The sequence below is a fragment of the Notechis scutatus genome, chromosome 3, assembly GCF_049901735.1.
Source record: "Notechis scutatus isolate UNSWTSFEM ecotype Mainland chromosome 3, rNotScu1.2, whole genome shotgun sequence".
Classification (NCBI taxonomy): Eukaryota; Metazoa; Chordata; class Lepidosauria; order Squamata; family Elapidae; genus Notechis; species Notechis scutatus.
Window position 1 is genome coordinate 151,582,924 of NC_142011.1, and position 15,961 is coordinate 151,598,884.

Here is a 15,961-nt window from a genome sequence, read left to right on the forward strand (position 1 = left end):
CAAAATGAAAATTGATATTCAGACAATTAGGAAAAAACATATTGCTTACAAAACAATTCCACAGCTGCAGAGAAAATGCAGCAAAATTATCTTTGCCAGCTTTTTTTCTGGAGAAGCAGCAAAGCTAGAATCAGTTCCTCTACAGCAGACCCTGGTACATCCCACAGCGCTGTAGGAACAAAAGATCATGGCATTGATTGAACTAGACATTGTGAAAGAAATACAATAGTTGTTTAGGCTGTAGGATGAATAGTGGCATCCCAAAACTTTGAGATTTGGGAGTTTCACAGTTATTTTCATGCAATAGTAACAAGAATTCACAAGAAGTGCTTCCCACCACACGTACATATGGAGGGCAGCATATTTTTTCCCCATTATCCAATATCTCAATCTTAAAAGTCTTTCTAGAGTGATTACAGAGTGGTGGCTGTTCACCATTTCTGGACTTTTGGAAGGCTTAATAATGAGACTGTCATTTGGGTGGGGGGGTGAAAATGTGCAGCATGGTGTTATTTTGGTAGCATCATTTGTCCTATTTTATTCATAAACATCTTCATATTTTAAACATCCAAAATGCTGTGGCTTTCCCTGAGCTTGTGATACAAAACAGCGGGTATAAAAAAGCTGCCTGCATGAGCTTAATTTTTCTGCAAATGTATTAACATGACATAATTAACATGAGTTAATTAACATAAGATAAGCTTTGCAAACTTATTAGCACTTACAAACAGAGCAGAACTGACAAATATTTCAGTCTAGTTTTTCAGCTTTAAAGTACACGTGGATTTAATGATTTTAACATACCTGAATACTGGGTGGAATTTAAGTCTGGCTGAAATCAATGGTTCTTAAGTTAGTCATGACATACGTGCCCCGGTTATTTAAATGACACCAAGGCATGTTGTTCAATTTAGTCTGGAATAACTGGTTTTTGTTATTTTGATTTTAGCACTCATCCATGTGGCATGGAAAAAATAATAATTGAGGGCAGAAAAACCAACAGATTTAATAAAACCCATGTGGGGCAAATGTACCAGAGGTGGTATTCAGCAGGTTCTGACCAGTTCTGGAGAACCGGTAGCGGAAATGTTTAATGTTTTAAATACCACCTCTGACTGGAGATTTTATAGTATCTTCCCTTGCCACACCCACCAAGCCACTCTCACAGAACCAATAGTAAAAAAATTGGAATCCCATCACAGAAATGTACTATTTTTAAAAATGCTAGCACTGCCTCAAAATGGACTATACTTATCAGATATTAAAATCCTATGGGTTGTTTAATTTTTCAACTAAATGTTCAAATCCTACATTTTCAGTACACATATATTCATTTCCCTTCATAAACTCTTTTTTTAAAATTACATTTTATTTTGCTGTTAACAATCCTGAGTTAACAGTTTCCTATAATTTATAGAGTTTGCTCATGAGGTAGGGTTCTTAATAAGAATGTAAGCCAACGTTGATTTTTAGATAATAACTTTTTCCCACCAAGGGTTTTTCTTTCAAGAAAAGTTTTATGAAACTCCTATGGAAACAAAGGATTTTGGAGTTCAAGTGTGCAGTATGTAGTTATCTGTTTTGGGTTTTTTGTGCAGAGGTTGGTTGGTTTTTCTTATTTTTTAACCACCCATCTCCCTCAGAGATTATAAAGTTACACAACACACACACGCACGCACACACACACACACAATTCATTGTTCATATAAGTTTGAGGTCCCAAACCAGACCAAAACCTGTTTTAAAAAAAGCTTAAACATTCATACTTGCACTTGATTTGCAAAATTATTTTGATTTCTCTCAGACTTAAAATGAACAAAAACATAACTAGGATTGGGCTCGCACAGGATATAACAGCAAACTCCAATGGGGTAGCTGCATTGTTGTGAAATTAATATTTTAAGCCTAATTTATTATAAGCCTAGAACATCAGGTTTTCATTATGGCTGTCATCAGGCTTTCAAAAACATGATAGTTGTATTAAATATAAACACTATACCCCATCAGATAACATAATTCTCAGGGGGAAATGTCACACGTTTCTTTGTTATGCATGCCATGCTTTCTAAACTTTATTTTTATTTATTTGATTTGTCAATCGCTTACAAGATAATAGGTATAAGTATAAACATGAGTAAAAACACAGGAAACAGGTATGAATAAATGGGGACAATAGGACAGGGACGGTAGGCACGATTGTGCATTTATGCATGCCCCTTACAGACCTCTCAGGAATGGGGTGAGGTCAGTAGTGGATAGTTTAAGGGTAAAGGAGTGAAGGTTAGAGGATGTAACGACAGAGTCAGGTAGTGCATTCCAGGCATTGACCATTGTTGCTGAAGTCGTACTTTCTGCAATCAAGTTTGGAGCGGTTTACATTGAGTTTGTATCTGTTGTGTGCTCTTGTATTGTTGTAGTTGAAGCTGAAGCAGTCATCGATTGGTAGGACATTGTAGCAGATAATTTTGTGTACTACACTTAAGTCCAACTGTAGGCAGCATAGTTCAAGGTTGTCCAAGCCCAAAATTTTAAGCCTGGTGATTATAGGGTATTTTATTGGATATTATAAAATCCTGATGCTTTATTGACTACAAAGAACTTTTAGACTCTTTGACAGATGTTTTAATACACAGTAAGAAGGACACGTTGGCTTTGTCCCTGTGACATGTTTTGGAGAAGGGTTAGATGTCATGCAAACCAGGCACTATAGGTTTAGGAAGGGTTAGATTTAGCTCCACATAGCCAGACTGCATGAGGACTCCCATTTCTGTCCGTGGTGTTGCTAGCCTACTTTAATTATTTTCTATAACATTTTTTTTAAGATGGCAGTTTCTTAGCCGTAATCAAGGAAACACTCTTCGCATAAAGGAGGAAGCCAAATGTGGCCCTTGGCTCTTCAGTGGTTGCTTTTATCCAACACCTTTTGGAAGACAGAATGTATCTGGGGGCAGCTTAGGGCAACTTTAAACATGACAACATGCTCTGGCCTACTTAGATGTTGGATGAGAGGTTTGTATGAATAAGCCTTTCTGTCCTTCTCCCCACCTCCCTGAACCCTGACTAATGTCTTGAAGGGAATCTTTACATGTTTGATTTTCAAGTAGAGGGTAAAGATGCCCTCCCTATCTGTAAAAACAGAAGGAGGGAAGAAAGGAGTCCTGGGGAGAATGTTGATTTTAATACTGCTGAGAGAGAAAGGGGAGAGAGAGAGAATGAGAGAGGGGGGAGAAAGGGAGAGAGAGAATGAGATGGGGGAAGAGGGAGGGAGGGAGGGGGAGAATGAGAGAGGGAAAGAGAGAGGGAAAGAGAGAGAGAGAAAGAGAGAAAGGGAAAGGGAAAAAAATCCACAGAATGAGGCTTCAGCCTTGGCACCTGCTCCAGAACCTTCTTGATGAAGCAAAGGTTGTCTTCATTAAGAGCATTAATATTCATGTGGCATGGTAATTTTGACACAGAAAAGGTCTCTGTAACCTTTTCTTGTGTTAGAATTTTTTACTTCTCAAGGAAATTACAGTCCAGCAATGACTTAATTAATGCTGGGTTTCTTCAGCGGGTTTTGAAGAGCTGTCAGTTTCGGCTTGCCGTGGCTGTCAACGGGGTGAAGTCTCGGGCTGGATAGATTGAAGGGAGGGAGGGAAGACACTCAAGTTCCAACATGGATCCACACTGGAGTGGACGGGAGGGGGGCAGGGAGCGGGAGGGGGAGGGTGATGGAGGGAAAGGGAAAGTCACCTACATCTCCAGTGTTAGCTTTAATTAGCAACCTGCTTGCCTTAATAAGAGGTCATTTAATATTGGTCTGTAGTACATAGCCTGCATTAAGCAGCTCATTTTCTTTCAGCCTGTTTCTCTAGTCCATTATTTTCAATGAATCAAATCTTTGCATTTTATTTGGGGGGAATCATACCATTTCCCATTTGCTATGGGGCAGGGTGGGGAGGAATGGACAGAATCTATCTGATTTAAAGGAGGAGTATGCTCGGGAACACATAGCAAAGAAAAGAGGAGTAAGATTTTGACTTATCCTACCCCAATGAAAGAAAAAGAAGAACAAAATGGCAAACCATATTAGTAAACAACCTCTTTGTTCTTCCATCTGATCTTCCATCTGATTTGTTTTATTACAAAGGGAATAAGCTTCCTTGACAAGAGGATAGGTTATTTAAGAAGGAGATACAGTAATTATTGGGAAGATTGATATTATAATTACGGTTGGTCACACTGTCGGACTGATATTTAGAGTGGATTTGGCATTTTTATCCATATATCAGGTCCTTCCCAAGGATCTAGGATAGACAGATATTGTTATTTGATGATGTCATAAGATGTAAGCTATTCCAAATAAAGCTGCCTTTTGCAATTGACTGATGGTGATTTTATCAGTGTCGGTGGTGTTTCCATATGTTTTGGGATTACACACAGGGCCTCTGTCACTATTGGTGGAATCTTTGCTTTCTTTTGCCACAGTCATTTTACTTTTGTTTGTAGATCTTTGTGTTTTGTAATGTTTTTCCCCAAATCTTTTTCTTCTATTCTGCTCTCTCCAGGTATTGCAATGTCCACTACCCGGATATGTTTGTCTTCAGTTGTAAACTCTGGGCTGTGGTATGACAGATACTTGTCTGCTTGAATTCTAAAGTCCCAGAGCAGCTTAGTTTCTTCATTCTTTATTACTTTGTCTATTTTGTGATCTCACCAATCAATCCTTGATTACAGGGAAATGGTATTTCTTGCAGATATTTCAATGCAATATTGTTACTGCTTTGCTATGCCTTTGTTTGTAGTCTGTTTGAAAGATCTTTTTGCAGCAGCTAAATAGATGATCCGTTGTTTCTTCAACTTCTTTGCTGAGGCAGCATTTGCTGTTTTCCCAGTTCCAACTTTATACGCATTTGGTTCTTTCTTAAGAACTGGTCTTGTGCAACTAGAATTAACCCCTCTGTTTTGCCAGGTCTTGTCGTTATCTCATTTGTCTGCTATTTTTTTATGTACTGTCCCTGTAATACATTACCTTGCCCTCTCTTTTTTCTATTCTTTATTTGGTCTTTCTTGTAGGCCACTTCGATCTCTCTGTTATTCAGCAAGTCTTCAGGATATTCTAGCTTCTTTACTGTCCTTCAAATAATCTTCCAATGTTTTTTTTTTCTTCTTCTTCAATTATCTGGAGGACTTGCAACATTCCATGCCCACCTATTTTCCTTGATAAGTAGAGTCTGTCAACATCTTGGCATGGATGAAGGGCATAATTCATTATCATTGTTTCTGGTTATCCAGGGTTTTTAGTTCTGCTTGAATCCAGCCCCTATTCCAGCAGTATATTTAATGACTGGGATTGGCCAGGTATCTGTAGTGATCTTCTTCATCCAGATTCTTGATGTTACTTTCATAGCAAATCTTGCTTTCATCATTTTTTTCACTATTTTCCTCCTGTTGGTGGTAAAGGTCGCACATTTCTTCAGTCCAAACTCCATTATTCCATTGTTATTTAATTACGTCTTGTTTTTCCACTGTTGTCTCCACTTTCTAGATAAGTGTGAATCTGCAGTAAACTGTAATCCAGGAATCCACAAAACATACTTCGTCCATTTTGTTGCGGCAGGGGGGGGGGGACGACAAAGTGAAATTACAACCTGCCATCTCAGAACTACCAAGATGTATTCAGTGTGGAAAGACTTTTCAGGTGGGAAAAATAGGTACTAGGAAAGCCAATTCAACCAATAATTGTTCCACAGAAACAACTCACCAAAGTTTAAGTATGTAATAAATAAGTTGATTGCAAAAATAAAATTAAAGTGTAATGAGGTTTAAGAGCCAATACAAAGATCTTTGGGCAGAATATCAGAGCTAGCTTGAGTAATCTGCATTTTCAATAAATCCTTGAGCACATTTTTGTGGAACTTTTTTCTTTAAAAAATCAGATTTTTGTTTCCAACCCATTCAGTCAGTACAAGCCAACTGATACCATGATAATGGAAACAGAAAATAAAAACAAACCTTACATTTCATAACAAAATTCATGGTGCAATGATGAGTCCTAAAAGCCGAATGGACAGACACATTTTTAAATTTTCTGATATTCTTTCCTCTTCCTAACATGGGAGTAGTGAGTGATATTCCATTATGATTCTTTAACTACTATAACATAAAGGCTGTACAGGATTTGCAATGACGGAAAACACAATGCACACATGATCCATATGTCACAAAATTTGGGTGGTGTTTTAGTTTAATGATATGGAAATTTGAAAGCTTATTGAACTATGTTCCTCAATAATTAATAATAAATAATTGTAATTAGGCTGACATTGTATGATCTGAGATTACTATACTTGTCTACTTAGTACAACAGAAGATTGGCGGCCAAGTATTCCACTGATGTTTAAAGCATACAGTAGAGGATATCTTAAGGAAGTGGATTTCATCTTTTGCCTTACATCATTTTTGTAATAAAAATCATCTATGGAAAATACCGCATGTTAAAAACAATAGGGTTGTGTTTGTCCCATGTGTGTGTATTTTCATATGAGACTATGCTCACTGAAGTAACATTGGGATTGAGTGAATTTTAAATCACTTACTCAGAATTTACCCCTCCACCTCTTAATGAATAAATGAATGTGATTTCAGTCTTAGTAGACTGAGGAAGGCTCAGACAAAAAATGAAAAAAAAAACCAATATTTTGGATTGTTCATAAAGTTCCTGCAAAATGGGTTGTGACAAAAACTAGACATGCATAAGTTTTGAAACCTGGATATTGTATTAAACCTATGTAATATATCTCTTAGATTAATAGGGACTTTAATGGATTTTATTTCTGATGCAGGCTTCAGCCACTGAAGTATTCCCCTTACAACTTCAAAAAGACTCCAAGATATGTAAGAAGCCTCTAAGAGTCATCAATGAGATTATTAGGTAAAATATTATGTTGTACAGTTAAGTTTTAAATATCAGTCAGAGAGTATGACATATGCTTCTATTCCTTGACTTTGTCTTATGGATTGATACAGAGAACTCCATAAAGTTATCCTGTGAAATTATTGATGGTCTGTTGTACACATACAAAGAAATTGTTTCCACCAAGGTAACTTTTCTAACAAACTGAGTCTCTATTTTCATCAAACTGCTGTCAGCAGGGCAATCTCCCCTGGGCTAAATAATTTGCTCAGGTTTATCAAATAATTTACTCTGATATGTGGCTGGGTTTAGGTTGATATTTTTAAAAGATCAAAATTATTTCAAATTTTTCCTTGGCTTTTAAAATCATTTTTCTAATATTGTAACTGGATTTATGCTGTGTTTTTTTTAAAAGAGAAAAAAATATTTAAATTTTAAGCCTATACCTTTTTCTTGTTTCCCTCGTGCAAGCGTAGTGAAATCCAGTCAGCTCAACTTTTATTACGAACATTATCAATAAAGGTTTGATATGGGTGTGGGTGTGCAAATTTTATACATTCAAAAGTTTTAAAGGCCAAACTTGATTTTAAAACAAACTTGCAGAGGTCCTTTGGTAATTTGGAATCTGGAGCAAATACTCAAGGCTCATAAAAATATCAAAGTCTATTCACACTAACAAGCATTTTTTTGACTATTCATATATGCACATATGGAAAAACTAGGATTTTTATATGCTATAAACTATAAAGGGGCTTTCCCTAATGTTCATACTCAATTATTCTTATCCAAGATGAGGTCTCAAAATTCCAGCAAAGTGTCTTTTCTGTTATGTGTTTGCTAGTTGCAAGCTAGCATGATCCTATGCAAATCTTCCATAGGGCTTTCGCCCAGGAACCGCAATATGGTATCACCTCAAATGTTAAAGTTACATTCTGATGGTTCTTGTATACAATTGAATTCCTTTCCTGAGGTTGGACTGATAGCTCCCATTTTCAAGAGGGGAACTTGACATACAATCCCTCTTCCCAAAAGTTAAATGTCTGTTCTCCAAAATGTATGGCATAATTGGGTGAATCAAAGTCAGTCTATTTTTTAATATATTATTTAAGTTTACACATGAGCATATGCCTTGCACGTTTTTGTTTCTTTTTTATTTCTCCTATTTGTCTTTGGATAGAGCTTCCGTCTCCCTATATATACTGGTTGGGAGGTTGGCTGTGTTGTCATTTCTTGATTGGTTGATGGAGTTGATGCTTGCAGATTGGCTGGCTTTTTCGTAAGAACATGTGTGGCTGAGGTATCAGCCTCCTGTGTCATAATGACCTGGGTAATGGGCTGTGTGATGACCTTCTGAGTTCTATTGTTGTGATATCCTGGGTCTTGTCCTGTAATCTCCTGGGTCGTTGGCTGTGTTGTAACATCCTGAGGTTTTGTGGTATAACCTCTTGAGTTCTGTGATGTGATATGCTGAGCGGGTGGCTGTGATGTGACCTTCCAGGTTTTGGTTTGGCTCCAAGTTTGAGGCCTGGCTATGTGTTCATGGCGTGTGTCAGTTTGCTTGGTTTGGGGGTTGGAAATGTGGCAGTTGGTGATGCAGCCTGGTATGGTTTCTGGACGGTAGTTTCCTTTTGTCTATGGGCTGGGTTTGGGTTTGAGTCTGGTGAGGGAGATTGGTGGTGGCGTCATGTGTTGTTTTGGGTCCAGTGTTGGTTTTCGTGGCTGGGACTCATTTATTGATAAGGGCTAGTTTCCAGATGTCTGGTAGGCAGGAGGTATCATCCCATTTATTCATGTTATGGGGGTGTTTCTTTATTTCGATGGCTTCCCTGATTATTCTGTTGTTGAAGACCCAGGATGTCAAAACAATAGAACACAGAAGGTCATCACACAGCCCATTACCCAGGTGTTTACAACACAGGAGGCTGATAGACACACAGCCAATACCTCAGCCACACATGTTCTTACGAAAGAACATGTTTGAGAGTGCTTGAGAATTTGAATCCAGAGCCCTAGCCAATGCCACCCACAAACCCAAACTATGGTTAAGATACATCGATGACACATTTGTTATTTGGCCCCATGGAAAAGAAAACCTAAACAATTTCCTAACACACCTAAACAGCACACACCCCAAAATCAAATTCACCATGGAAACGGAAACAAACAAACAACTGCCATGCCTAGATGTACTAATCTACAAAAAAACAGATGGCACACTAGGACACACCATATACCAGAAGAAAACACACATCAACCGCTACCTCAACGCCCAATCCCACCACCACCCAGCACAGATAAACTCCGTGGCCAAAACACTAATTGCCAGAACTAAATGCCTGGCAGACAAGACACACATAAAGACTGAACTATGCACCCTGACTAAAGTACTGACAGCTAACGGCTTTCACAAAAGCAAAATCACCAGCTTGATCCACAAAAACACACTGAGACATAATGGAGACCTAGAAGATGAACAGACCTATGGAACAGCTGTCCTGCCCTACATAAGAGGTACTACAGACAAAATCAGTAAGATACTACACAGGCATCACATCAAGACTGCCTTCAAAACAGACAGAAAAATAGCAGCCATCCTAAGAAACCCCAAAGATAAAATTGACCTGGAAAACCAAGGCATATATGAAATCCCCTGTGCATCATGCCCTGCCACATACATTGGACAGACCAATAGAAGAATAAGTGCCCGCCTAGATGAACACAAAAATGCAGTAAAAAAGCTGGAACACACTTCCTCACTAGTCCAACACATGAAAGCCACAGGTCATAGCATCAACTTCAATGGCACCAAAACCCTAGCCACTATAGAAAACCCCAGCTACAGAATTATCAGAGAAGCCATAGAGATTGAAAAAAGACCTGAAAGCATGAATAGAAGAGATGATTCCAGCAGACTGTCAATTATCTGGAAGCTTGCACTCTCAAACAAAAAAATCTCCACACCACAAGCCAGGCAAACACCTGGGCACAAACAGACCCCCCCGCGATACCTCCAGCTCAAACACACCTCAACCAGGCACCCAGATGAAACCTAGCTTCCTAATAAATGATAGCCGTCCATTTACTCAGAGCCAAGCCATACTAAAAGCCTCCAATACAGGAAACACAATGTTGCCAGCCAGTCAAGACAAAAAAAGCTATAAAAAAGACAGAAGATATTAGAAACACCAATCAAGCAGAACACAGCAAACTCCAAGACCAATAAACACAGACCAAGACTCCCAACCAATCAGGATGAAGAAAAAAAAACATTCTGGCACAACAGTAGGCTAGCACCAAATTTAAAACACAAACGGCTGTGAAAGTCTGACTCGCAGACGAACACAATACAGAAGCCTGATGATGGCAGATGAGATTCTGCCGAAACGTTGCTACAACTTTAAAAGCACAACTATAATGACGTGGGAAAAGTACCGTAAAACCTACAAACTTGAAATTTGGCAGGTATGTTCCTCTTGGCTTCTAGGTGCTCACTAAGAAAGGGTTTTCAAAATGACCATCAGTGCATTAGTATTTCCTATATTATTATTATTTTTAAAACAAGTTTTATTTTTCAAGACAAACAATACATAAATACACATAAACACAAAACATAAAAGTATAAAAAATCTCTTTTCTGAAAGTTGCTTAGTCCCAGGTTAAAACTCTTGGTACAGACACAAATTGAATTTCATATTCATTTTACATACCATTTCATATCTTCTTAACATTTCCTATATTATTATTAACACGCTCTGATCCTAATGAGTTCTACTCCCCCTCTCCACCTGAAAAGAAATCTGTTCCAAATGCAAAACACAAGCAGAGGAGAGGAGTTTCAGTTTCAGTTTTAGTTTCACAGCACCAAGCAGCTTTAGTACAGCACAGTTGAGCTAAGCCACACCCAGGCTCCTTGCTGTCTCCTTCTCACAGCAAATACTGTTTCAGTTTCCAAACAGCCCTCAACTCTCTCACACACTGACAGGACACTAGCCAGATTAATACTGATGGATTCTGGTAGGCAGAGGCAGAATTTTTTTTCTTTATTTTCCTCCCCAAAAACTAAGCCCAACCACATAGTTTTGTAGCGAAGCATGGTATCAAGATAGTACTGCGCATTAAGGTTGTTGGAATACTATTATTCATAATGGCCTAACAAGGCTGCAAGAATTTATTCCGAAATATATTATTATAACACCAGGTTGAGTGGGATTTTTAATACATTTTCTAAATAATCTGTCATGTACTGTGCAATCTGTTGGCACTGGAGAATATCTCATAACACTACAAGCAGAGCTGTATTTTTAATGTCATTACATAACAAAATAAATATTTTATCTTTCCAGTGCATAATAGAGTAATTAGAGAGCACAGCATAATGGATTAGCACACATCAGTGATACATATTAATCACAGTATGGAGACAGATCACTACAAGATGCAGCAGAAATTCAATGAGTACCCACTTATACACAAATGTGTAAAACATAAATAGTGCCGTCTTTGTATTTCACGGACATTTCATTCATCTATAATTTGGAAGGAGCCGCATAATTCCCTCTGGACCATAAGACTGGTGTGTATCAGGTTCAAGATTTGGAGACAGCATTTCTAGTTAAGTGCATCTGTATAATAACATGGACAGGAAAGACTCAAGTTGACAGCACTGATACTATATAGAAGTCACATTTATTCCTCCCTTGGTCACATCTGGATTTGCGTGATTTAAATGCGTTCTACATGAAGCCATTCTTGGAAAAATATTCTTAAAAACGATTGCCTGAGTTCAAAGTACCACTGCTGTGTTATTAACTGAAGCAGGCTACAGGGGAACAGATGTCAATTTGTAAGCAGTTGTATTTCTTCTAACAGGGCTTCCAGAACCAGGCCTAAGGGCGGGGTTAAAACCCAAAGTACCAAAACAGGAGCAAACTTTTTGTCCCCTTAGGAATGCAGGTGATATAAATTACCTGCTGAGCTGAAAAACTTTCTTTTCCAGATGAAGACCCATTTTATTTGCATGTAAGAGAGAGAACAGAATGGTAGATTTATCACCAGCAAGCCTGTCTCCTTATTGCTGTTACAGGATGCGAATGAGAGATATATTTTGATGGAACAATTCATATAGTTAAATCAATAATAAAATCTTGGAATGAAAGGGAAGAGCAAAATCCATTTCTACCTCAGCTATCTTCCCCCTCCTCCACTTTCAAGTGGCATGAATTAATTTACCAAACCAAACATTTTTTTAAACCCTTTCAGTGCTACCTGACATGGCAATTTCTTGAATGTGGAAAATTAGAAAGAAGATTATCTGATATAAATCACAGTGGGGACAATTTAGTGTTGGAGAATGGGAAAAGGGGTGAAGAACTCCAGCAAATGGTAAATACAACCCAAATGTTAAAATATTTTCCCATATCAAACTCCTCTTTTCACTCTCCACACTGATTGTAATGTCTCATTTAGAGCAAGTTTTCCCGTGATTGATTTTCTTCTCATAATTTTAACACTCTGCTGTTGTTTCTCATTTCTCTCTTCATTTCTTAGCCTCTGTGATCTCTGATTTTTTTCCCTCTCCAACAGCGGGTTTAGATGCTTGAATGAGACATCCAACCTTTTAAAGAAATCATTCATTTTGTTTAAAAGGTTGAATATGTCATGATAAGTTTGATGGGGCTGATATTAAAAACTAAGTGTTCATTTTGATTGTGTTGGGGGGCTATTTTAAAAAAACGCCCCTAAGAAAAACAGACATGTGGAATGCCAATGGATTTTTTGGGGCAGCACACGTTCCTTTGTTCTTTTTCACTGCTGTTTATTTCATAAAATAATTTCAGAAGCAGTTATGAGTTGGAGCATAATAACTAAAAGTACAAGTATTTATATCTTGTCATCGGTTTTATATTTGTTCTTTGTCATCTTATTTTGATGTGAAGAACTAATTGAAATACATATATTAGGAAGATGTATGAGGAAAATCCAAAGATAATTTAGAATTTTTTATCACATGCTAGTTTTCTAGACGAGGGTAGCATTTCATTTTTTTTTACATTCTGATGTAGCTCAAACCAAGTCAGCCTAATCATACATTGATTTAACACATTTGATTTGTCCTTTTGCTCAAAACATTGCTACAGAAAACCTCTGGTTTTTTTGCTGACACTTTTTTTGGTATGAATGTACCTGTGGTATTTTGGCTGAACGATCTTGAAAAAAGAGCTTGAAGGTTGGTGGAATTAGGATAAACTTTCAATTAGGGAAAAATTTAGATTCAATTCTAAATGAAAGGAAACAGACAAAACTAAAATTAATAAAATATAGTTAAAAATGGAACTTGGTATATTTTATCATTTCTCTCTTCTGCCCAATTTAAAATTACAGTTCCCTGACGCTTTTGGCAGTCCAGAAAATACTGGCAACTTTGACAGCCAGATGAGGCCTCAGTGTACCTTTGGTTTAGGGGTAAACATTGGATATACTTTTTTACATTCAGAAGACATAGAAGTGCAAGACATTTAAAATCTAAGTTTAAGCATGTATTAGTGTTATATGCAAACTTATTCCATGGCTTTGGAAGACAACAGCAGTTTATTACTGTCAATAGTATTAATTTCTATTTCATAAGCCATTAAGAAAGGACAGGGATTTAGTCAAAACCAGACAATCCCAAAGATTGTATCAAAGAGGGAGAACTCAGAAAGATGAACTGACAACAAGAACAAATTCCCCAGCTGGGCAGCTTCCAAGAATCTAGAATCTCCATTTCATTTGTAAATAAATAGACAGCTATACCTATTACTCCTGGAAGACAATGTAGCCTGCATTTCGGTATATTTTAGAACAGATCAATTGCTTATAAAGCATTGGGAATAAGAGCCCAGAAACTGTAGAATTATATTTTAGCGTAAGAAATAGTTCTGTAAAAGAAGTAAAACCTTTCAATTAATCAATCACTATTTTCATCATAGTGAACAGTAAATTAATTCAAAGCATGATTGTAGCGCCGCAGCTATCAAATGCAAAATATATCCTATTAGCAATCTCCAAAACTATTACTTAATCTTCTAAAATTTTTAATGTGCTTGGAAAAGTCAAGAAGCTCTATTTCAGCCTCAGTTGTGAAAAAAAAAACCACTTGCTGCATTTCAGCATAATATCTCTGAGTGTCATCTGCTGATGTTTGAAATGTATTTCCCACTTTGCAGCCAACTATGTTTTTAATAAAAAATTGTGTCATTACAATGATAAAATAATGGCCAACAATAGAAAGTGGATTTAAGTTTGGTTCCCCCCAAGGATCCTATCTTTCATTTGTGCCTGCCAATCTATAAAACTGGGGGAAGTACTCAAGGACAAAGAGGAATAAAAGAGGAAGAAGTAGAACAAGGAGGGTCTTCTTGATGATGGTGGTGATGATGATGATGATGATGATGATGATGATGATAATGATATCCATTGAACTATGTCCAATTGGGCCAGGTCTCTTCACATCTTTTGATCTTGCACTACTTCTTTGAGTTTTTCTGTGCTCTGGCTCAGTCTCCAATCTTGGCACCTTGAAGGCTTGTGGACTTCAACTCCCGGAATTCTGGAAGTTGAAGTCCACAAGTCTTCAAGTTGCCAAGTTTGGAGACCCCTGCGCTAGTGTCAGCTTTGATAGTTTCCAGCCATTGTTGTCTTTGGACCGCCTTTCCTTTTACCACTAACTCTTCCAAACATAATTGCTTTCTCCAATGACTTCTCTCACAAGACATGGTCAAAATAAGTGAGATGTAGTTTTGTGATTTTACCAGGGTCTCCTTACTCACATTCAAGCAGAAGATCCAGATTAGTTTCTTCCAACCATCCTCTCTGCAATAGACAGGGCTTGAAATCCCAGTGCAGTTCTCAAGAAAGTGATGAGCCACTTGCTTAGTTAGTTAGGCTGGCTGCATTGTCTGTTTCTTTGAAAGGTGGCATGTGTGTAATTGTTGCTGTTAAGTATGGAGAATAACGGAGACCAGACATCTGACCAGTGACTTCAACTCTTTAATAAAGTACAGAACATAACAGAGCAATGCTATGGGCAGCAGTAACCCTTTTATAGGGTTAGCTGCTGCCTCATTAACCAATGAAAATGTGCAATCAGTTCAAACTACTAACCAATAAGAACAGTCCCAAAAAGTGGCCAATCAGGGACTGGTTCTGGCCCAATCCCAAGTTGTTGTATAAGGACCAATCAAGTGTACAGGTTTTCAATCCCTAATTTGCATTTAGGTTATTCACTTTTATTGATTCACAACACCCCTCCCCCTTGGGTTCCGTTTGAGGGGAGCTGTAATAAAATCCTCAAGATAGGCAGGCCGTTTGGTCTGCCTGGATGATTTCCGAGGCTCCACCGGGTTTTGTCTAATGTCCGGTTCCGGTGGAGCGTTTGGATGACCTTTGTTAAATTCTATTTCGCTGCACAGCGATTCCGTGCTGCATTCACTGTGGTTGTCTCTGCTACTGTGTGTTTCTTCGGGGTTTTGCAGTTCATTTTCCCCCATATTAAAGTTCCCTGAAGGCATCAACTCCCTCCCCGCTTCTCGTTCCGGTGCTTCGCTGGGCTGTAGGGCTCCCGTTGACCTGCTATTAGTTGTATCAAAGTCAATTCCCTCGATACTCCCTCCCCCTTGAGTTGGTGAACCGGGGAAGTCATGGCCGCTGGGTGGTAATCTCGATCGGAGCTGGTCTATGTGGCGTTTCCACACCCTCCCATCGTCTGTTAGCAGGCGGTAAGATCTAGGCCCGGTGAGGTGGGTAACGGTTGCGGGTATCCATAACGGGTCGCCGGAGAAGTTTTTGGCAAAGATTAAATCGCCTACCTTAAATTCCCGGCATTTGCTGCTGGAGCCGAAAGGTTTTTCCGGTGCGAAAGCGGGGTGGAGCCGGTCAAGGTGCGATCGTATTTTCCGCCCCATAAGAAGTTCAGCGGGTGTTTTGTTGGTCACGCTGTGGGGCGTGATGTGCTGCAATAAGAGAATGCGATTGATTTTCTCGTCGATGTTGCCAAATTCCATTTTGTGCAGGGTCTTTTTCACAAAT